We start from the raw sequence: 22,911 nt of genomic DNA on the forward strand, positions 1-22,911 counted from the left end.
TGTCAGTTTGTCTGAGTGACTGTGTTGTTCCGTCGTGTTGCTGGTTCCCTTCAGCGTCCATCTTTCATCTCGTTCTCTGTGTGTGCTCAGTGTGACCTGTCAGTGTGATCTATGTGCGGAGGAATCCGAGGGGCTCAGCTGCGAGACTGACTCTATATAACCCCTCCACCCCTCCACCCATGCCTCCGTCTCATTTGACACTGAATTAACTCCCACCTGAGCTGCCGTCACTCCCATCATGCATCAGCCCACCACCTGAGTCCTCCCTCTTGCTCTCACACTCACCTTATAGCATCTACCACTTCCTTCAGCCAAACACACACACACACACACACACACACACACACACACACGCTGATTGATTTCCAGAAGTCAGACGTGATAGAGCGGCAGCTTGAACATGACCTAATACAGTGTGAGAGTGTGAGAGCGTTAAACTTGATCTACGTTAAAGTTTGTTAAAATGTTCGGAGGTTGAGATTATTAAATATAAATAACCAAACAGACAAAGCGTTTCTTCACACACTGTTTGTAATATGTTAAAAATTCATGGTCCCATAAAGTCAAGTCACGGCTCAGTGTCCAGGTACTTGACCAATGTTAGTTATTTCCAATTGTTTCATTGAAGCATTTATATTGTTTTCAGTTCTTTATATTTCCTCATGTTTACTTATTCATTCCTTTACTGACCATGATAATCATCTATAATCTCTATGAGCAGCTCTGTTGCTCGCAGGTAAACAGAACAACAGAAGTGGAACACGCATCAGTTATCTGCTTGTTCAATTGATCCACCTTCATGTGCAGATAAATGGAAATGAGCCAAAATGTCGTCCGGACCTAAAACACCGACAAAGTGCAGTGACTCGTTCTTTATGACCTCAGACTTTCAGGTCAAACATTGTTCAAACTTCATGACGAGAAGTTTCCAGAAATATCAAATATCAAACTGAAGTTTGAGGGAAAAATGTGTGAAATGATGAACATGAGCACATGTACTACAGTGTGTGTGTGTGTGTGTGTGTGTGTGTGTGTGTGTGTGATTATCATGAAGACTGAATGAAGAGACAGAAGAAATTCTGTATTTTTGATCTTTCACATTTATTTATTTCTGTTTAAATGTTTATCGTGATGAGGTCATTTAGAGGAGAAAAAGGAGGTTAAACCATGAATCGAATTGTCACGGAGCGACCTCGTTATCGCCAGGCCCTCCACATTACCTGTCAACCCATCAAGCCAAGCTATCGGAACATGCTCGGGGTCTCGTTAAGCCCGGAGCCCGGAGCTTCATTCATTATCTAATTGGTTGCCGGGAACCTGGATCCCAGCAGCAGGGACCTGATCTCTGCTGCCTCGTCCTTCGGCGTGGGTTGTCAGTTCATCTGTGGCTCCGCGTGTCAAAGTGTCACAAACAATGCCTTCACTCTGTACTTCTTATTGTATAACAGGCAATTATCAGTGTAAACCGGGGCTGATTATTCCAGTGTGTTGCTGCAGTTGTCGCCTAAATGTTTTCACCGCGGCCTTCGCTGAAGAAAAACCTGCCTGTTCACTGTTAATAGGCTAATTACACCCCAGCAATGAGTCGGGTCTGAGCCACATTAGAGGCAGAGCTGCTAGCTGCAGTCACCGAGTGAAATCAGTCAGAAAACATTCTGCCGCAGTTTATTAGGATGGTAAATACAGCTGACTGTGGTTTAATGGCTGCTTTCAAAGCAGCCTCTGCCCAATCACAAGGCGTCCTCGGAACAGGGAGGGCGTCACAAAAGTTCCGAATGTTGCTCAAGTTACAACTTTTAATAAATTCCAACTTTGTACATTTCATATACGTACGACGAACACAAGAGTCGTGTCGCTGAGGTTTTCCCAGAGTGCAGAGCGCTAACATGGCTGAAGGTGCCTTCTCATGCTTTGTAAATGTTGCCACGGTCTCATTTTGTTATCTCCTCACAGAGCAGCTTCGGTCCCACGCCTGCGACACAGAGGAGGAAATAAACAAACCCTCTGTGCAGCAAAAGCAATTAAACTGAATGGAAATCTGACAGCAACTTGCATTCTGCAGTAAAACACAGTAACAATGGTAAATGTATTCGGCCAAGTTGTGTAGGATGATTATATGAAGCAGGGGTATGTGCAGAGTTGGTTCTTCAGGGAACAGCAGAGACGGTGGAGTGACGAAGATAACGAAGATTAACAGCTGACGCCTTCAAACCCATAGACTGTTCATGTTTTCCACGGGAGACCAACGTAGACTTTTAATAAAAGAGGACCACAGGTCTTACATGAAGCTCATAAAACCTCAGTTCTCTCCAAAAACATTTTCCTGAGGTGTTTATATCTCAACCTCTAGTTTCGAGTCTTCTTCAATACCAACTTTTTAAAATGATGGTCAATTTAAAGTGAAAGAGACGATAAGAATCTGTGTGAGTGAAGCGTGAGCGCCCACTTTTAGAATCAGCGTAGCCGACGAGACTGTGGACATTTTAAAACTACACAGCCTCATCATTTCCACCAATCAGAGAGGTTGTGTCACGTTATGTCCTCTTTTATAAAAAGTGTTTTCAGCTGTAGTTTAAATTACATTTTTGTTACGTTTGGAATTCATGTTTTTAGTTTGTCCCCTCTGTGTCCCTCTCCTGTGTCCCCCTCCTATGTTCATCCTGTGTTCTCTCATGTTCCCCTCTGCGTTCCTGTGTGTTCCACCCTGTGCTTCTCCTGTGTTCATGTCTTGTTATTTTGTCTTCAGTTCATGTCTCAACAGTGTTTTTGTTAAGTTTTCTACTCATGTTTTAAGTTTGTTCAGTGTTCCTCTGTTTCCTGTTTTATTTTGTAGTCCCTGCTCCCGGTGTGTTTTCCCCCTGGACTTCCTGTCCTCGTCAGGTTCACCTGTGTGTCTTGTGCCACCTGTCCCCACTTACTCATTAGTTCAAGTGTGTATTTAAGTCTTTGTGTCCCCACGTGATGGTTGGTTCGTCGACTCTCGTCATGTTCATGTGTCCTGTCACCTCTTTTTTCATGTCCGTCCACTTCTCTGTTTACTGAGTGCGACTTTTGTTTATTGGAGATTCTTCTGTTACGTTTACCTTTTAAATAAAATACACCTTTTGTTAAATATTTAATATTTAATTCTGCGTCTTGGTCTTCCCCCCCCCCCACACACCTACAATCCGGCACACAGGATTGTGGGTATAGTTGTACGTCTGCTTGGCTTCACAAAGAAACATAAACATCGTGACCTTTACGGGAGCAGATAACATCGTAGCTCGTGGCTGATGGTTAACTGATATTTAAAATGTGTACTCACAGAATAGTTTTACTTCTGGAACTACGCTGTTGAGGACGTATTGGGGCGTGGACACAACTGTGAATGTCCCAGTCTGTCCCCATCCCCCGCTCCTCCATATATGGTAAAAAAAAACACGATGGCACAGTGAGGTCACAGTGATGTCACGGTGCGTTGAAACAATGAACGTGGTACATTTCAGTTCGCTGCATGAAATGATTCTATCAGTTCAGAGTCTTTTGATGAAGAGGTACCGAATTTAAATCCCACCCACAACCTCCGACGGCTCATGTGACCTCTGATGAGCTGTGACTTTTTAACGTTCGCCGAGTCGCTGAGCGTTTCTTTCTTGAATTACTTGGTGCTGGGTTTCTCGTCCCTGATCAGCGAGGGACGGAGTGTGTGTGACAGCGCGGAGCGAGCTGCTCGGACACCTTCAGGGATGGATGACTTTATTCTGAGTGGCGAGCTGACCGTCCCGCCTCCGCCTCATCTCACACTGACTCACACACACACACACTCAGGCCTGTGAGAGCGGGGGCGTCCATCTTGGCCGGTTGTCTCACCGCAGGCCTGCAGAGAGAGAGACGTCCTTCCGACAGCAAAGGTTAATAATTCTGCACCTGACTCTGCGGGACCCGTCGCACCACCACGGCCATGATTTAATCAAACGGAAGCTGAGGTGAGGCTCGACGCTGCGCTGCCAAATGGCCAACGTGTCCAAAGCACACAGACACAGAGTCCGAAATATCCGAGAGAAAATCAGGAGGGACGGAGGAGATGAAATGAAGAGACCGAAGAATTCTGCAACGCATTTTAAATAATGTCGGGAAACTTTCCGATGACTTCTCCTCGTCTCCATTCCAGAGGGAAATATTCCTGTCGTTCTTGTTTCCCCACGTTTTTTATTAACAGCAGATGGTGCAGGTTTATTTTCTCCTCCACCTTCTTCATTCAGAAACAGTCTTTGTTTAATCGTTGATCCTCTAATGCCGCGTTCACACCGAACACGGCGCCTCAAACGCACCGCGGGGTCATCTGAGTTTATTCTGGTTAATTGTGTGAATAAACGCAACCGGGGAGAATTCATCTGTTCTCCTCCGGGGGAGAAGAGGACGACTGGCTGAAGTGATCAAGTACAACACATGATAATATATAGAAACCATCGATGGTCACGATGCTCCACACGCTACGATGACCTTCTGACCCCTGCGTAGATATTCACGTGTTTATCTGCAGCTTTGAGACGGTGATAACTCAACACTATTCAATAACTGTGACGACTTCACCACTGATCCAAACACAAAACTGCTTGAAAACGACCTCATCAGAAAACCACTGCCACAATAAACCCGACTCTGGCAGAGCGGCAGGAGGTTTTCACGTCCGTCGATCAGCTGAGCAGAGGTTTGGATGAGAAGGTTGAGGAACAGGGACAAACCGGGAACATACAGACGTGACAACCTGCTGAAAACCACCAGGCAGGAAACAGTCCCCGCGTGGAAGCTCAGGAAGTGATGCACATGGACGGTAGAGAGGTCAGAGCAGTGCATGGTGGGAAATGTCTTCTAAAACAATTAGCCTGCCGTTAACGAGGCTCTGTCCTCTCATCAGGACAGATCAAACCAGCAGAAACACGTCGGAAACAAAACGTGAGAAACGTGTTTTCCTTCCGTCGTCGAGGTGAATCATTGTCCACACACAGTCAGGACGGACCCGCCTGCTCGCCGCTCATCTCCCGTCTCTAATGATGTAAACAAACGACCCCAGCGGCTGCGGTTCACCTCATCTGCAGCCAGAGCACAAACCAGAGCTTAAACTGCAGCGTGTTGATATGTGAGGGGGTTGCTATGGAAAACGCTCCAATCTTGGCGCCGACCTGAGCAGAGTCGGGCGTGGAGCCGAGCTCGGAGCTGCGGACAGCGGCCGCTGACATCACTCCCTCGCATCCCCAGACAAAGTCTTGGCAGATGATGTGCGTCGTCTGTGCCAAGCGGAGAGGAAGCGTTTGAAGTTCACAACCTGTCTGAAGTGCGTTGACCTACAATAATAGCTCGGATACGTTTTTTTTCTGTAGCACCAAATATTACTGGAGAAAAAAACTCAGTGACCTTTGAATGATTAAAAAAAAGATGTTTCCACTGCAACTTGTTCTTTCTCCAGGACGTCCACTCGTCTGGTTCTGTTTTATTTACCTCTCGTGCTGCTGACGTCTGAGTCACCTGGACTTTCTACATGTCAGTCAGAATATTTAACAAATAAATGAAGAAATGTGGATTCAAATGTGAATATTTTCTCACTTCTGTTTCATTTGTCCATCATTGGAGGTTGATGTGGGAAACTTTGTTGATCAAATTAACATGAAGGAAACCGTTTATTTATTTTATACAAACACACATAAGCAGTAATTATACGAAAACCAGACAAAGTACAAAACACATGAAACCACAAAACATGATGTAGTTCATATATCAGTGAAACAGGAAACACGGAAAAAGAATAATATGAAATTATAGTAAAAAAACCAGATTTTCACTGTGAATAACAGATTAGAAGAGAATCATTATTATTCGTAATCATACCTCTCCTGCTCCTGAAGGGGCGGAGCTCATCACGCAGACGTGAAGATAATCGTGGGTCAGAACAAACCTGTTTTTACATCAGGTCTGATGTGGATCAAGTTTTTACTCCAGACTTCTGCAGAGTAAGATTCAAGTTTCCTGGAGCCTCTGAAATGAGACTTTTCTAAACCCTGAAGAAACAAAGCTGCTTTGACAGAAACAATAAATAGATTTGAGTTTGTTCTGCTGAGAGAGATTTAAAACCGAAGCAGCAGGAGACGAGACATCCTGAGTTTATGGGTCTAACGTCCTGATCGTGACCAGTAACCGATCTGCTCTTGTACGATCTGTTTCCTGTGTTGAAACTAATAACCTGAAGTTTGCTCGGTTAAAACCCTTTAAAATCGCTGGTATTGTCCTTTAAAGTGTTTCCACGCAGCGTCTCTTTAAGTGTTTTTATTTCTGTGAAGTCTGAGCTCTTATCTCACCTCCTGGTTCGAGCTGATAAATACACTGCAGATTTACACAGGAGTCCCTCTTTGTGCACCTGTAAATGAAAATTAATAACTGTCGAGCTAATGGAAAGATTAATGAATCGGAGCGGTAACCCCGATGAGTTTACATAATGCATATTTACATTAAAAACACACATTATTCCTGGGAGCGGAGCAGCGAGGGGCTGAGCTGCATTTAGCCGCCGTATCTCCGCTAACTCTTATCTTCCGACTGCGTTATCAGCTGCGAGGCTCCGGCAGAATGAGAGCGTATCTCCTCACCACAGAGAGCAATATGAAAATTACCCTGCTTTTATAATCATAATTCATGCATTTTTAAAGAAATGTGGTTTGTGGGAGGCTGACTCAGGACTTTCTCAGTATTTTCCTGGAAGTAGCACTCGTAACAAAACTGCTGGGATCAACAAGCTCGTTAAAGTTGCTCCTGCTAATAATTGTTTTGTATTAAATAGAAAATCTTTGGTACAAAATGAAACGTCTTCATGAGCCTCGAGGCTTTAATATGTTTAATCAACATGAGGTCAAATAAGGAGCGGGTGTGATTTTAAGGTCCCATTATTAAAACTCCACATTTTTCATTATACTTTTTATTTTTTTTTGCATTCATCACTGGAGCGCCTGAAGGCCACGATGCTGCAGCCTGAGAATCAGACGTTTTACTCTATTTGATTAAAACGAATATTAAGATTAACAGCTGCAAAACGGGACACAAGCTGTAACAACCTCAGAACACAGAGAACTCAGTGTTACCCTCTCGTCGCTGCTGGTTTGGGGTTTTGGGGACATTTTCTGAGAATCTGGATCATAGCGTTTTTGTGTGGAACTTAATTTCCACCGTTGATACAACAACATATAATAACTGAGTTCGGTGCAGCTCCGTCTTTAGAATTTTTTGCTCTGTTCAACTTTTTGTTCAACTTGATTCTTGTTATTTTTAAGGAAACTTGGATAAAAATGTTACTCAACTAAATCAAAAGGGTTGATATCAGTGTGAGCTCTTCATGTCAGAACCTTTCCTGATTTAACTAAACTGATTTTATTTAAACTTATAATCAGGCCTAATTATCCGTCCTCTCTTTGTCACTGGTCACCGGTCCAAAAGTTCCCATGCTCCGCAGAGACACTGAACTCATCTGTTATTGTGGATTTACTTCTTGTTACATGAATTATGACAGTACCTGTCGGTTTACACTTTCTTAGGTTAGAAAATATAACGGCCGCTGGTGAGCTTCACAGTCAAACATCTGTTTCCGTGTTTAGTCACAAAGATGTGAAAATATTGGTCCCGATCACACAGCTGAGGATTCAGTGTCTCTCAGGGACGAGCAGCTGCTGCAGGTGGCAGCTCTCTGCAGGTCTCACATTCAGATCAGGGGACGGAGGTTCAGTAACATCTGGAGGCCTTCAGCCCCTGGAAGTGAGCGTCAGGGTTTTAAATCGAATTCAATGAGCAGCCGCAGAGTCGACAAAGTGATATTCAGACTCTTTCCTGGGAAACTCTGAGGAGAAGTCGAGGATTTCCTCTGGATCATGTGACTGAACAGAGGCTGCAGAGAAAGTCTGGATTTAAAGAAGAGCTCCTGCAGGATGGAGCCGTTAGTTCACCGCTGACTGGACTCCTGCCAGCAGCCGCCCTCCTCCTCCTCCTCCTCCTCCTCCTCCTCCTCCGCAGCCCAGTCGTATCGGTTCACACGTTTGAGCTTCCTCGGTTTCGGGTTCGACCTTTGGGAGCGTTCAATTAGAGCGACAGACCTCCTCGATCGATCTCACACGGGTGTTTGAAAGTTGGCCAAGTCCGGCAGAGTTTGATCCATCAGGGGCTTCGCTCTGCGTTTGGGCCTCCGGGACATTTTTGTTCTCATCAGGAGGAAATCCGAGGGACGCTCGACTCTGCCGGGGAGTCTTCAATGAATTCAGATGACCACACAGATATTTTATCACTCTATCAAGATGGAGAGACTGTCGGGGCTGAAAATAAATGATGGATTGTGGACAGATTAGAGGAGAAGAGGTGCGGTAGAGAAGAGGAGGTGGGGAAGACAGAGGGAGGAGAGGAGGATGATGATGAATGGGAAAGAAGAGGAAGAGAGGATGATGGAAAAAGGGATGAAAACTAAAGTAGATGGAGAAAAAGGTTTTTCTTTATCAACAGTTAAAGAAATGTTGCTCGTGTGAGAAAAAAAAAAAAAAAGAAATTCACCCCAAAAACTTCAGGCTTTAATATTTTGTGTAACCAAGCAACCAACCGCAGAGGAGACCATCTACTTCCTGTTTACACCACATGACCAGTGTATGTGAACAGTCATGTGACGCGATTTCAGGTGTGTTAATGTGGACGGAGATTATTTCTGATGCAAAACCAAAAAACAGAGACTGTGTGTTCATCGTGTTCTCACGGCTGAAGTTTGTGTTTCTCCTGAAGCGGGGGTGTGACAGTTGTATGTGCAAACTGAGGGAACATGTATTTCCTGTGTACACTGTCACATGACAGTGAGACGTAAACAGTGTTGACACGGAGCTCAGGCTGTTTCATCTCTGTCTCAACGCGACCGATCACGTTTGTGTAATGAACACGTCGTTAATCTAATAAAGAAAATGCTCCCCTCTGATTGGCTCTCAGGTTTTAAACACAAACATGTTAAAATACTAATGTTACCGTGAGATTCTGACGTTTGATTATTTCGTCACTTGAGCAGCAGATTGATTCTCTCCAGAGACGTAATTCTACTCAATTAACACAAACATCAAATCTCAGTTGAATCAACAACACAAATACAACTCGACGATGACGGAGGAGAAGTAAACACTTATAATTATTATGTTATCATCGGTTTGGGACATGAAGTCTTTTTGATTTGTTCTGTTCCATCAACAGTTTCTAATCATTTACAAACAATACATGGATGTAATTCACGCTCTGGTTTAATTGAGTTCAAATGTTTTTAAAGGTTTAAACGTTTTGTTCTTCATCGTATAATCAGTATTTAGTTATTTCCATTTCACATATTCATTTAGAATATTTTTGATATTCTGTCAACGTTTTGAACCAGAAGAAGTTTGTTGTTCATATCCCAAAGTTTTTCAGACAGGACGCACAATACAAAGATACATACAGAAATAAAACAAGATAAAAAACATGTTTAAAATGACTAAATACATATTTTATACTCACACCGCACAGTAATGACTGTGATCTGAACCTGTGAATGGTTCTTTAAAACTGTCATCGACTGCAACCTACTCGTTTTGAATTACTGACAGTTGACGATGTTGTGATTATCAGAAGGTTTAATATAAAACTGATTAACTGAAGAAGATAAAACACAAAGATTCCTCATATTATTCCACTGAAGTGACACGAATGACGATCAGTGTTTGTTTTTCAATTAAAATCTAATGATTCAAAGTGTGAGAAACATGAGATCTCTGTTTCTTCTTCGTGTCTTTCTTTTAGGTCACTGCCTGGAGGCCAAAGGTTACTTTGCCGCTTAATTAGCGACGTGTTTGAAGAGGCTTCCGGCTCCGTCAACACGGGACAACGGCAACATGATCCCACACGACACGGAGCCCGAGGTTGAGATGAATCATCCCAGCGGAGGGATGTGATGTCACTGCTGTGGATGAAGTGTGTCATGGCTCCGAGGCTGATTGTGAGAGCTTAATGGAGTGTTGTGAGTGGGGGGTGGGGGTGGAGGGTGGAGACATGTGTGGCTCTCGGTTCTGTTGCTGATGTGAGTTCGTGCTGATGGATGAAATGGATGAATTTCTTTTTTTTAATTTCCATTCTCCTCTGGGAAATAATGTCTGTGGACAGAAGAGAAGCTCTCAATATTGTTGCGGCTGTGTTTGCTTGGCAAAGACTCATTATAATGGATATTACTGTGGAAGGAGCTGGGGGGGGGGGGGACGGACCTCGCCAACGAAAATTATTGATGACCCCAAAGCCAAAAATATATAAAGTTTCAGAAGCTTTTGATATCAACTTAGAAAGTTGAAGATAAACCAAAGCGCCCTGAGCTGCAGGATGTGACGACATCCAGAATCTGAAGAAGAAGACAAAGAGTTTGAAAACACATCAAGGCAGTTTCATGTTTGAGTCGACAGGAAGCAGATCTCCACGAGTGTGACTCTGATCTTCACATCCAGCAGCTGATACTGAAGATTTTAGGTGTCATCTCCGACCAGACCGCCCGTTTCCAAAGATCCGTCAAATACGGCAGATGACAGATTTCTCATTCCTGACAAACGAAGGCTCCAAAGGGCGGATCCTTCTCGGGCCAAACCATCCCAGGATTCATTGAGCCGCGGTTACGAGACACTTTTCTTGGAGGTAATGGCGCCAACGAGCGACGAGACGCTGATGCTCGATTGTTACGCTTCAATTCAACCGATCAGTGTATATATGTGTGTGTATATATACACACACAGTAGTGTTGATGTGGCCTGAATCCACGAGAGGAGAAGCTGTGAGAGAAGCAGATTAATTATTTAAAATGATCACATCTGGCTGGATGCTCATGTGTCCACATACTTATGGATATTTAGCATCATGTAAATGAGGAAACAGATGAATTAAAGGTAATTAAATATAACATCTTCTTGTGTGTGTCTGCGTAAAGAAATGTTGGACTGTCCCTTTAACAGGAGAAACAAAGAGCTGAGCAGAGACACGGAGCTTCTCCTCTGCAGACGGAAGCGTCACGTTGGGGAACAGATAAGATGCAGGATGGAAAGAGTAAAACACTGTGTGATGAAGGAAACCTGTGACTCAGCACAGGTCCAGTATCTCAGGGTGAATCCTGATGAGAGCTGGTGGAAGAAGCTGCAGCAGCTCGGAGACAAACTCGTCTTCAAGTGTCTCAAGTGCAGGAAAAGTCTCGGTGGAAGGACGACGGACATTTGCAATAAAGCGATTCAGTATCGAAGAGAAATCCGCGGACGGCTTATTGGTTTCAGAGTCTGGGCTCTGAGGGTTTGTGGGTGATTGATGATGTCTTCCTTTAATCAGAGAGGTGATTCATCAGGGATTTATTTTCTCTTGAAGATTTCAGGTATTTGTGACACAGTTTCTATTAATTTCAGGAGGGAGATGATTGTGACTCTCTGTTTGCTTTAGTTTGTGGAATTAGAAAATATTACACGATAATCTGTGTCACGTCTCCAGAAAGTTACAGAACATTTTGTCCAAGAGCAAAAACATTTTCGTGTTGAGTTAATTTTCTGATAAAACACGAAACAACAATCTGTCGCAGTTTAGAGAACTTATGTTGACTTTGATCATTTAACTGTGCTCGACAGATGTTTCTCAAATTAAGAAAGTTCGGTCTGTTTTTTCTTTCAAAATCTAAAACATAGAAATATAAAACGCTAATATCATCAGCAACAAATCAGGCAAACCTGAACTTGTATCTGAGATCACGTGGATTCAGTAGAAATCCACAGTTTATATAAAATAAAATGACGCTGCAGAGCGACAGATTTCACGTCCCATTGTGAGCTCTGTGTTTCTGATCCGTGGAGACTCGAGCTCTCTGGCTCCTCTCGACTCTGCAGCTCCGTCCCCGACACGTGTTTCCTCTCACATACAGTCGCGTTGGAGAGGAGGAAGCTTCGAGCTTCACCTGCACAGAACAGCACAACGCTGCAGTCGTCCGTCGACACGTGAAACAAATATTGACCTTCAACTATGAATTCCAGAGCAGGAAGTGTTGCAAAGCTTTGAAATGTCGACTGAAAGAAACTTTATTGACTGAACACTCGAGCGCTCCCGTTTCCATTCAGCTTCCAAAGGAGCCGCTCGTGTTCGTCTGCTTTGTAAATGAACGGTGCAGCGTGAGGGATGTGTGAAATATGATTCCACATTTTTCTTTTATATTTCTCTCTCACACACACACACACACACACACACACACTCTCACACACACACACTCACACTCACACACACTCACACACTCACTCACTCAGAGTAAACAGGGACCCATGCAGAAAAGCAAACACAGCAGTATTGACTTGCACTTGTGCTTTTGCATTAGTGTCCACGCTTCATTCATATGGACGCGGCCTCTCTCTAACTGTTCCCCGCAGTCTAATTCAAATTGAGGGCTGCAGTAAATTTGCAGAGCGAGCCGACGATATTAACCAAATTAAACACTAAATCCGAGCGCAGCTTCTGTCTCCGTGCGTCTGGTCTGAGAAACGAGGTCTTCAGTCAGGAGGAGGAGCCGGATTTAGTGCTAGGTGTAAAACGGTCGTGGGAATGGATCCATTCTCTCAGCTCGCAGGAGTTTTGGCAGCGAGGGCCGTAAATTTCTGACCTGGACGAACAAACGGACAGACGGACGTCACCTCTGCAGCACCCATGGAGGGTTGGCGCTCCATCGGCTGACGTAGGATGAGCGTGACCAAGACATTTACTGCTGACCGACTACACAGAAACCTGAGGAGTCCAGATCATAGACAAGACCCTGGACCCTCTGATGGAAATCCAGAATGACAGTGAAACAACAGATGTCAGTGTCTGCAGGGACATGAAAACTTATTTAACAGAATAAACAATAAAGAAAAGATGATTTATATTTGACATTAAATTCATGAAATCAAGTTTTATTTACATTTATATCAAAGTTTTTAGTAAAACTACTAATATCAAGACTCAATTACATTTCTCTATTATAAGTTTGTAAAATAGAAACTTGTTATTTTATGAAAAGCTTTTCTTTCTTGTTGTTGATGTTTCTATATAAATATTTCACTCTGTCTTTGTTATCGTCCATATTTACAAAGTCAGTATTATAAAAGTCAATATAACAGTCGATGTGTTACTTACTCAGACACAGTCGGCACAAAGGATAGAAAACAAAACGCGGTTTGTTTCCTCTCACACACAGGGAACACTTGTTTTGTTCTTCAGAATAAAAAATTCAGAATCAACACTTTCAGCTTCTTATAAAAACTTTATAAAACTTCTGTCTCCGCGCTGAATACATTCTGAATCAACGATGTCTTTAATGGTGAGAAAAAACAACATGTGGAGTCAGTGAAGATGTTTTTTAATGAGATTATTCCTGGAATATAAAAGCACGTTACAGCGGTCGTGTCCCGGACTGTGCTTCATCAGGAGGGCTCTTAAAGAGACAGGAGCTAAAACCAAGTGCTTTTAAATCACAGTCGTCATCAAACTCTGATGAGGACAACTCTGGTTTCACAGATCAGAGGACGGAGTCTGAGCCCGGTGAGTCCTCCCGGCTCCTCATGGAAGAAGAACCAAGAGACAGAGGCTGAGGAGAGGAGCTGTAGCAATGGAGAGTCTTAACACTGATTAAAATGATCAACCTGAATATGATCAGAATAAATCTCCTTACTTTTACTCAAAGAAAGAAAAATCTAAATACGAAAAATCTAAAAAGGAAAAATGAGCATCTTCAAAACTCTTTCATTACACCAGACTTGATTTGTATTAACACGATGTAATTTGGGTTCTTATCATGAGGACGTGTTGTCTTTGAACGCCTCGGCACAGACATGCCACATCCTCTGGGGGAGTCCTAACACATCCCCAAAATATCCAGCACCACCGCTGTGCTGCATTCACACCGACATGAGAACAGAGCCGACTCCACGCTGTGCAACACAAAACTCAGAGAGAAAGCTGCTGCTGAAAGAGATATATATATATAAACACTATATATATATATACATATAAACACTATATATATATATATATATATATATATATATATATATATATATATATATATATATATATATATACAGCATGTTCAGACCCAAAATGAAGTCAAGGATTTTCAGCTCTGACACAGCGGACTCTGAGAAAACAGACTGAAGTGTAACATACAAAGGCTTCACGGAGACAGGCTGCCTGGAGGACTTTGTTAAGTTTGTCCTAAATGAGAAACAGTCCTCTCACACGTCTCCTCTGTTTCCAGCCTCGTCTTTCTCTTTTATTCTTTTCTCATGCATCAGCTCCTTTCTTTCTCTCACGTGTCTTTTCTTTTTGTGCAACACTGGCTGAAACCTTTTAATTTCACGTGTCCGCATCCACACACACACACACACACACACACACACACACACACGCACGCAGGATAGAAAACCTGCGCTCACTCGGCTGCTGCTGTCGTGTTTGTATCCACACACTCTCGTCTGCACAGTGTTGTAACCAACGTTGCTCTAGAGTAACGTCAGAGTCACGTGTATCCGACCTGAATCAGTTTTTGTGAACGTTCCTGAAAAGACAGAGACAACATAAGTTTCAGAATCCTCTTTTTCGAAGTCTAAACATGAAACAAACCTACAATCCATATAATTAAGATCTAGAATGTTCTGATGCAACGTACCTGAAGCTCAATGTTCTTCAGGTTCAGAGCCGTGTTTTCTGCAGCCAGAGCTGCGTTCTTAGCATCCAGCTGCCTCTTCAGACGAATGTTTACTGCAGCTAGAGCAGCGTTTACTGCAACCTGCTTTTGCAGAGCAGCATTCTCTGCCACCTGCTTCTTCATGGCTGCGTTCTCAGCAGCCAGCAGCTTGTTCTCCTTCTTGGACTCCAGAAGGGCTCGGCGGAGGGCCTTCAGCATTGTGCTGACACTGCAGCCGTTTGTTTGGGCAGTATCATTAGACTGCATTTCTCCAAGTGACTGAAAGACACAAATATACAGTTAAAGTCCCATCGTAACTTCAGATATATTCAAAGAGACAGAGCTGAATGAAGTGTAGTCATTTACACAGCCTGCTTTTAAAGAACCTACTGTAAAATAAGATGAAGAAATTAAAGACAATTGTGTTCCAATATAAAACTAAAAACAGTTTAAACTTATAGAACATAACTTACTTGGTCTCCTGAGCGGTTGATCCTGTTCATGTCGGATGAACGCACGTGATCGAGTGTAACAAAGGTGTAAAATAGTTTTGCCGTGAAGCGCTGGTCTATTGTTTTTCTGTGACGGTGTCACAGAGAAGATTGTCGTGCAGCTGTTGTCTACTGATCTTCATAGAGTCTGAATCTGCTGAGAAATGTTTCTCCTTTATATGTGAGTTGATTGGCTTTGAATCAAAAGTTCAAAATGTGACATCAAAGTATCAAAGGACTTTTTTGTCATGTGACCTGGACTGAAACACCAATGCACAAACTGAAGTCAAGTGATTGGATTGATCTGAACTGAACAGTATAAAAAACACAAATCCACTTATCTCACCCACCATGTCTCATATCATATAATCACAACAAGACTGTTTACACAATAATAAACTATAGAAAGTTATTTCTTTAAAAAAAATAACACACACACAGGTTGAAGCAGGTTTCGAGTCTGAACCTTTGAGCGTCTGTCGCATTAAAACTTCTGGTTCTCTGCAGAGTTTTGTGTCTGTTTGTCGTGAAAGTTAAAAACTGCATCATTTTCTTCACTGACGAATAAAGTTTTGTAGTTTTTATTTACACCAGATTGTTTGGCTGACATAAGGTGATGTTACGTTACATGGACTTCACACTGGAGCCATAAATCATTACATCATTCTCTCGTTAAATTATTCACACAACCAGAGTAACTCAGGTCTGATTCACTTTCTCCTTAAAGGTGAACAAGAGCGAGGAGGAGCTTCCTTTATCACAGAGTTTACACTTAATAGAAACAGGAGAGAAAATAACTTCATATGTGTCCTTTAAATACAAGAAGAAGAAGAAGAAGGCCTGTATTCAAAACTACCATCAGTAAAAATCCATGAAGTAAATATAGCTGGTAATAATGAAGTACTAACAGTAAAAGTAGATGTTTTGCAGGTTGGCTTTGGGAAGGGTTCTCGACCTTAGTTAAATGAAGGTTCACCCACCAGTAGTGGCTGATGCATTAATTTAGCTTCCTTATGTTATTAAGAAAAAAGACAACACATTATTAAAGCTCCTACAAAGTGAATCTGAAGTTATCTGACTTATTTGTAAAGCTCCGTGTGTCAGGTTTTCACCTGTTTGTGCAAATGAGACATTTCACGTCTGTGGAGTTGCAGAAAAATCTGCTGTGGACACAAAGGTTTTTTCTACACAGGATAAAAGCTTCACTGATGAAACGTGGAAAATGTGTCACATGAAGATAAAAGCTTTGATGTGAATATTGTTCGCGGTAAAGAAACTGAAGCAGCAGCTGAAAACCCTGCGGCCTCCCACAGACTGGATGTGACAGTCGCTGCTGTTCGTCTGTGATCAGCTCCTGTAGCTTCACTGTCGAGGGAACGTTTTCCCTGAACACATCATCATCATCATCATCATCCAGGTGTTTTCACGTTTACTGATGAAGAGGAAACAAAAAAAAATCCACTGATCCTCTTTGACTTGATTTGTGCAGTGATTTAAAAACAAAGAGCCACGGTGATAAAATGTGACGGTGAGCAGAGAGAGGAAAATTACAAATTTGTGAAGGAGTGATTCGAAAACAACATCACGTCTCGCACGCAAATGAAAGCGAGGAAACTTCAGAACTGTGATGACAAGCGACGGGGCCTGATAAGGAGGCTGAACGACAAGAGAGCGCAGCCTGGTGGACGAGCAGAGAGTACGACAGCGGGAGGAAAGTGACAAAGCAGAGGAATAAATGAAAACCGCCTTGATGCAGGAGAACAGAGTCAGTCTGCTGAATAATAGACGAACGGTGGAACAGAGGATGCAAGTCTCACTCTGACCAATGTTGATCCACACAATGTCTGCCAAGGCCTATGTAATAAAATATATGGTCTGTTTGTGTCTTTATGAAATATTATTGTTATAGAGACTTTTCAGCAATAAAACTCTGATATTATGTCCTAATGTCCTGCTGAGGTTTGAAAAGCAGCTGCACAGAGATGTGAAGTGATGTTCTCCCTTTTTCAAGCTGCAAGTTCAAGGTTCATCTTTATTGTTGATGCACAATATATAGAATTGCACGATAAAGCTGTAACAGCCTCAGCTGAGGACCCACACACAGAAAAGCTCTGAAATGGATCAAAATAAATAAAGAGAATGGTGAAAGGAAAAAGAAACTGTATGTAAGCAGGTCTGCACTGGTTCAATCTGTTTCCAGGAAATCGACTCTGCCCTGTACTCACAGAAATCACAGAAAAGGAAGTGACACATTTCCCCCTCCAGGTTTAACCTCTGCAGACGCTTTCATTGTTGTTTGTGTGTTTGTCAGCAGGATTACGCAAAAACACCTGAACCCACTTTCCTGAAACTTGGTGGAGAGCTGAGGTCACGTTAGAGGTCATTCACTTTTACAGCAGATTCTCTTAACGGAGCAGATCCACGCATATTCTTTTCACTTTCACAAGTTTTGTTTCTCCAAGATGGTTTGTGTCACTTCTTATCACACTGATTATCACACTGATCCATGTGTTCCATGTTTCTAAGTTTGGCTTTAATTGGTTAATTGATTATGTAAAATAGACGTCTGATTGACAGCTGAGGTGCCAGCGTTCATTTCTGAATCGTGGGAGGAAGTGATGACACATTTTTAACGTCGTTATAAAACAGTCACGCTTTGATCCGCTCCTTTAAATAAGGAGAATAGCAGACATTTCAGAGAGCAGCTCTGAGAGTTTATCTCTCTGAGCCGCTGCCTCCTCTGTAAACACATCATTCCAGCTGCTCCGTGTGTTTCCCGACGTTTCTCACGTTTGTAATTTTTGATCTTAATTGACCGCTGGCTCTGCAACAAATTGCCCCTCACAGATAATAAAGATTTACTTGACAGTGGGTTCGGACCAGGCTTCACCTGCTGATTTCAAACCTTCCTCTCACGAGCTTCTGCAATTACTCTCAGCCAAATATCCCTTTGTGCTCGGCCGTGGAGCGAGACAGGGTCGTCCTCTGACTCCCGTCCTCTTTGTTATCTTTATCGAGCCATTATCCCGTCCTGTCCATCCGCCAAGCAGACTCCATTACCAGTATCGCCTCCGACACTGTGAGCTCTCCCTCATGCTGTCCAACCAGCCCAGGTTCCTATTGGCCGATAGCAACAGTTCCACACTGAAGCTGGAACACATCTTTAATCACGAAGCTTCTTTCACGTCATTTACTCACATTTTGAGTTGAAATAAATCTCTGACTTGAAGCTGCTACAGTCAGGAACAGTTTTAGAGAAACTGAGGTCCATTCATTTCATCAAACCTGCAGATAATTCTGACCTGAGATCTGTATATATATATAGTTTTGTTCTGGGCATGACGAAGAGCAGGGACTGTTTAATGCTTTTATTCTGAAATTCATGGTGTTACATTGGACGTATACATTTTCGATATGAATAAAGTCGGATCGATCGACTTCCTTTTTACTTTATTTTCTGTTTTATTGGATAGAAATGTTTCATTATACCTGTGAATTGATATAAACATATTTTTCCACTTAAGGTCATTTTATCTCTTCAATAAGATAAAATATCTTCTTTTCCTTTAACTCCATCCTCAGGTGAAAAACAAACTTCTCTCCACAGAACAGAATTATCGTCAGTATGTTGAGCATGAAATGTGGATCCCGACCTTGGACACAAAACAGTCTCCATTCCAGGGGCGTTGCAGTTTGTGTTCAAAACCTTGGACCCTGAGGTCACTGTACAAATATCTGGACTAGAATCTGCAGTCAGCCACACTGTGGCGTCGTCTTCGTGGGGATCGACTTTGAAAAGTTAAAGTTAATTCAAAAGCGCCAGAAAAAGAAAGTCGACCTTTCCTCAAACCTTTTTAACCAAATCATCTGTGCGTGGTATAAACCTCCGATATATTCAGGGTGTGCAAACATTAAGTTGTGATCTTGGGCAGTGAGCGACATACCGTACCTACATTTACCATTAACTTTGTGAAATTAAAATGTACAACTTTCAATCGCCCCCCTGTAAGTTATAAACCCTGCCTCCTCCGTGTTAGCAGATGGGACTAAACTAAACCAACTCAAAAGAAATCTAAGATTAAATAAAAGATGGTTTCTGTCATGAAAGTGTTGTTGTGATCACACTGATGTTTGTTCGAGGAGTTTCTGATTACTTTGGTTTTAATTAGTTATTTGATGACGTCATGATTGACAGCTGAGACCGACTTCTGATTGTTAGAGCACGTGTGTGGGTGGGACCTCAATACAGCGGCTCCACCCCCCATTGCTCCAGGGACAAGATGTCGGTGTTTGTATCCGAGTGGAGACGTGTCGTCCATCTTTATTTACGATGAGGATGTGATGTGTGTTTCTTTTACAATTGCATAATTGTGTCTGTCTGACTGTGTGTGTGTTTGTGTGTGTGTGTGTGTGTGTGTGTCCTATTTGCTGAACTCTTGAAAACAAGCTGCGAGGGATTATAGGAGTATATCTTTACACCATCATGGACAGGAGGCTTTACGTCGACATACACAGACACACACACACACACACACACACACACAGTTACACTGCAGTAGATAAAAGACTGCCCCCCCCCTCATGACAGGATGGCTTAGAGAAGCTTCATCATGATTCAGTCGACTCTCTGCAGTGGAGGATTAACGTGGCTTTATTTGGACTCGTACAAGAGAACTGTGACTCTCTGGTGGGCGGAGGTGTAACTCAACAGGTAGAGTCCGTGTCAAAGGTTTGAATTCATCATTTCCTGTCACTCACTGTCGCCGTCAAATAAAAATTAAAAAAGGAAAAGTACAAATCTGGAAGGACTCACTGACTCAACCACAGAAAGAAAGCAGCTGTGTGTGTTTAGTTTATGGACAGAACAGTTCTTACAGTCACTGGTTCCCTGGCACCTCCCTCTGTCACAGACTGGGATCGAACCGACGACCTCTGGGCCGCGCACAGACTCCCCTGCCGCCCTGCAGCGTCTTCCACAAAGAGCCGGATCGACTCCCACCACAGGTTCCTCTCCTGATTCCCGGCGGGGATCATTAAAGCTCCAGCTAACGGGGAAATCAGACCTCTGGAGACTTCTGGTCCGGTGCAGCGGCTCCAGGAGGCCGGAGCTGCCGACTCGCTGCTGGTAACAAGGAGCAGAGGTGCAGGAAGAATTCAAATCCTCCAGGTGAAGTATCAATACTACTCCGACACTGCATTGAAAGTGGAAGTCCTGTTTGTAAAGTCTTGTATCACTGAGGCTTACACTGAGTAAGAGAAGTAACATTTACTAGATACGAGGAATCAGTGCTGTTTGGGGTTAATTAAAAATGTTTAAAAATTCATTATCCTGTGTCAGAAAAACCACCACAGTGCTGCTGCTCCTCTTTTCAGCCTCTGTCTCAAACACTTGGTTCAAGCTCCTGTCTCTTTAAGGCCCCTCCTCCTGATAAATCCCAGTCTGCTCTGATTGGTCAGTTTAACGACCTCCTGGACACGTTCAATTCAAAACAGATCTGGAAACAGATTCAGTTGCACCATCATTGATTCGGGATGAAGACTGAGATAAGGACTTCTGTCTCTCCCTTCAATCAGCCTCCTGTTCTCTCCATCTCTTTATCTTCTGCTCTCCCCTCTCTTTATCTTCTGCTCTCTCCATTTCTTTATCTTCCGCTCTCCCCCTCTCTTTATCTTCAGCTCAGGTCGTTCACCTGGACTGAACTCTGAGGAGGAGGTGAAGCTCAGCGGGGAACTTCAACTCGCAGCTCAAACACTGTGATCATAAGTCAGTTTGTTCCTTTCTCTTTAGATTACAGGGTTTTCTCTCCTCTCACCGACAGAAAGCAGGAAGTTCGCTTTTACCAAGAGGTGCCGTTGATGATTGTCATCTTTCGGGAAAAGAAATGTAGGACTGAATTGTCCTCAGAGAGGGTGGCAGCTAAAAGCATTCCTGCAAGGTCATCATCAGCTACGCTCACATCCTCCACCACCTTCACACCCTGTCGACGCTCATGTGGATACTTGAAATAAACTTTTTCCTCTGAGCCTCTCGCATGGAAAGAGATATTTGGGGAATCGCAATCGGTCCATTCCTGTTTGCCACAAGGAAGCCATAGGAATACCGCGTGTCTCCCAAAGGTGGTGGTGATTAGTTTTGTGCATGTCGGGCCACATTCTCCATTCACCACATGCTGACCTCGAATATCAATCCAAAATGTTTGGCTCTGTAAGAATCGATTCAGGTATCACACTCTGCTGCAGAAGTGGATGAAGATGCTGGAATCACATTGAAGTTTTATTTGACCAGAAAAGACCCAATAACCCCGGCTGGTCTCTGTCGCTCAACAAAACACTGTTCCAGGCCTCAGTCGTCTGTTCTGCCACTTTCAGGTGTCCATTTCTTACAGTGCGCTCTCCTTTGTGCCACATAAAAAAGTTCCTCTGCTTCAATTTGTGTCAATCTGACTTTGGGAAAAGGGGGAAAATGTGTTGCTTCTCCACGGTGATCCGTCTTCAAAGTGAGCCTGTGTGTGCTGAGGAGGGTGGCGTGGCGGGGGGGTGATAAGTGTTGGGGATGTAGTAAATTTGAATACAATGACATAAAATAAAGCTGGTTGTCATGCTCAGCGGTTCTGCTCCGGCGGGCCTTTCCTTTCTGTCTAAAGCTGCTCGACACAGTTCCGGATTTACCAAATCCTCCGAAGACGAAACGAACCCTGTCGCTTCATTGTGTGAGAGCTGCCGTCAAACCCCCCCCCACACACACACACACACACACCTCACCCCACAACATCCTCCCGCCGGTCCTCGTCTCCCCCTCCCTTCTTCTGTCTCTCTCTCTCGGTACAAATGGAGGAAGGCAGGAAGTCAGGTTGCAGTTTGAGCGTCTAAGCATTTGGGGATTGGTTTCAATTTAATGCAGCAACGCAGCAAAGAGAGAAGCAATTTAAAGTAGCTCGGTCCCCCGGGAGTCACCTGGTCAAGCGAGCAATGGTAATGACAGAGAGAGGGAGGGAGAGAGAGAGAGAGAGAGATAAGGAGTTCAGACAAAATAATAAGATAAATAATTATGAGAAAACGTGTCATGTAACAAGGAAAAAAATAACAGAAAATTAAATCTGCAAACTAAACGTAATTAGCGCTGTGTGTGTTTTGTTGAAGTGATCTGTAACATTTATCTCCAAATGGGAGAAATTCAAAAAGGCTTAATGTGAAAATAGCTTAATGAGGAAAAAAAAAAAACAATTTAACCACGAGGAGAAAAAAATTGAAAAGATTCCCAAATGGTACAAAGAATATGAAAATGGTAATAAAGAGAAAATGGTTTGATAACCTCTCTGTGGTTAGAACGAGTGAAAAAAACAAATTGTAATAGAGCTGCAGGAGGGAAAAGGAAATGTTCAGTATCCTGGAAAATAGAACTATATTTATATAAATACGTTTATATATGATGGACACATTTACAAGAAACACGGAACCAATGTTCTTCTCTGAGCCGCAGTAATTCAGATGTAATTTATAACCTAAAATAAAAATATCAGAAGAACGCTCTGTCTCTTCTTCAGTCATTTGTGTCGATCAGAAGAACCACAACTAAATGTAGAATTTCATATTTTCCTCTGTTGTGTTGCTCATTTTAGCTGAAAAACAAAACCTCTGTGAGACCGAACTCTGGAACCAGACATGTCCCTGGATGCTCTGTTGTTT

At 43.0% G+C, this 22,911-nt stretch overlaps 1 long non-coding RNA gene across 1 annotated transcript; it reads left to right on the forward strand.

The window, feature by feature from the left end:
* The first annotated feature begins 15,520 nt into the window (after positions 1 to 15,520).
* Positions 15,521 to 17,105, forward strand: LOC138411484 (uncharacterized). Its single transcript, XR_011244117.1, has 2 exons — positions 15,521 to 16,114; positions 16,418 to 17,105. It is a non-coding gene; the product is annotated as an uncharacterized lncRNA (long non-coding RNA).
* The last annotated feature ends 5,806 nt before the right edge of the window (positions 17,106 to 22,911 follow it).

Source organism: Paralichthys olivaceus, chromosome 9, assembly GCF_024713975.1.
Source record: "Paralichthys olivaceus isolate ysfri-2021 chromosome 9, ASM2471397v2, whole genome shotgun sequence".
Classification (NCBI taxonomy): Eukaryota; Metazoa; Chordata; class Actinopteri; order Pleuronectiformes; family Paralichthyidae; genus Paralichthys; species Paralichthys olivaceus.